This window comes from Mustela nivalis (assembly GCF_964662115.1).
Source record: "Mustela nivalis genome assembly, chromosome: 16".
In the NCBI taxonomy this organism is placed as follows: Eukaryota; Metazoa; Chordata; class Mammalia; order Carnivora; family Mustelidae; genus Mustela; species Mustela nivalis.
Window position 1 is genome coordinate 20128557 of NC_139035.1, and position 1897 is coordinate 20130453.

Here is a 1897-nt window from a genome sequence, read left to right on the forward strand (position 1 = left end):
GCTCAAACACCCGCCCCTCCCACCTTCCTCCTTCCTCCTCCATTGTGAGTTGTTTGTCCGCGTGTGGAACGCAAATTCCCAACTAAATGAGAAATTCCAGCAGGGCAGGACCGGCTGTCTCTGAGCCCAGCCCAGCCCCACGATCCACACTGCACTGGTCCACAGGATGCGTTGTAAATGTTCAAATTGGGCATTCCGGCAGAGCCCCTCCGTGTTACAGCGGGGTGAGGTGAAGGTGGTGGCCCTCCTAAAGGTGACATTTCCCCACCAATCGGAGGATGCGCACCAGTGGAACTGGTGGCCACTTCCTGGCCTGGACCTTAACAATACCTCTCGTGCACGCCCTCTTCCCTCTTCTGGCGAACACCCAGATGTGGCTGCAGCCCCGCCTTGACCGTGACATGCAAGAGAAATTAACATCCTGGTTCCTTAAGTCACTGCAGTGTTGGCTCCCCTTGTTAGAGAGAGCTGACTAGCTTTACCCCAACTGATGCACCTGCCAGCATGTCAGCTTCCAGTTGCCAAGGTCGGGAGGCTGGATGGGGGAAGGATCAATTATTATGATCACATCCTCCATCCGCAGGAGCTAAGTCCCACTTTGCCACAGTTGCAAAGCTGCACCAGGGAGGCTGAGAGCCAGTATCTCGCAGGACCTTTGCACTCTTGCTTTTCCGACCCTTCCCTCTTCTCCAGGAGCTGCCTGAGGCTTGCGGACAGGTGTGTTCTCAGAAATATGGAGCCTCGAAGTAGAGCGTGACTGAGGGATACAATTCCTGACGATCCCCAGGCTTGACTCTTCTCTCAAGAGTTTTTGCTGTTTTAAAACCCAAACCCAGGGGCGTCTGGGTGGCTCAGTGGGTTAAAGCCTCTGCCTTCGGCTCTGGTCGGATCCCAGGGTCCTGGAATCCAGTCACGCATTGAGCTCTCTGTTCAGCGGGGACCCTGCTTCCCTTCCTCTCTCTCTGCCTGCCTCTCGGCCTACCTGTGATCTCTGTCTGTCAAATAAATAAATAAAATCTTAAAAAAAAATAAAAATGAAAAATTAAAAAAACCTAAACCCAGTCATCTCAACCCTGATTTAGGACCTGGATCAGACCCAACACCTCCCACCAAAAACAAATATCCTATAATGTCCCCTTTGTGTTCCTGAAATTAAATTAGTATTACCCACTAACACACGATTCTGAAAGGCAATATCATGCCCTAATGGAAATATCAAGGAGAGTGGGGTTCCATGGTGTAATGGTTAGCACTCTGGACTCTGAAATATCAAGGAGAAATAAAATGAGGGTCGCTTGTGATAACAGCCTGGAGCAGAGCCCCCCCCCCCCACCCCTCCAGCCCCCTCGAATCTGACAGCTGCGAATGCAGACTGATACAACTGTGGGATTCTGGAAGCTCACGGCCACAAGCGGCATTGCCATCAGGGATCTGATCTTTTTGAAAGGTGAACAACTCTTGGGAATGTTCCCCCCACCTCCAAATCCAGTCTTTCCTTGATTTCCACAACAGTCGCCTTCCTGGAAAACTCTGTGCATTTGAAAATGTGCAACAAATACTTTATGAGTAAAACAGAGTTCCGTTTTAGGCTCAAACACGTTCTCCCCTCTGCCACACAAAACAGGCACCCAGCAGTTGCGCAGGCTAGAGGATAGAGAGCTCTCGGTTGGGGCACCATCTGGAGCGTTTCAGCCTGGCTAGTGCTCCTGCCCCTTCCCCCACTGAGCGCGGAGAGCATCCCAACCCAACCCTTAAGACAACCCAACATACCCACACATTTCTAAAGGCTCCCTTCAGGCAGATGCTTCCTCCCCCACGAGAACCATTGGCTCAAACCGAGAAGACGCACACAGAGGTGAAGGCAATACTGAAGCTTTTCCTGAAGATGACTTGAGTG

The 1897-nt window shown here is 51.5% G+C and overlaps 1 long non-coding RNA gene across 1 annotated transcript; it reads left to right on the forward strand.

Moving 5' to 3' along the window:
• Positions 1-437: 437 nt before the first annotated feature.
• LOC309849706 lies at positions 438-1051 on the forward strand. Its single transcript, XR_014303853.1, has 2 exons — positions 438-526; positions 694-1051. It is a non-coding gene; the product is annotated as an uncharacterized lncRNA (long non-coding RNA).
• The last annotated feature ends 846 nt before the right edge of the window (positions 1052-1897 follow it).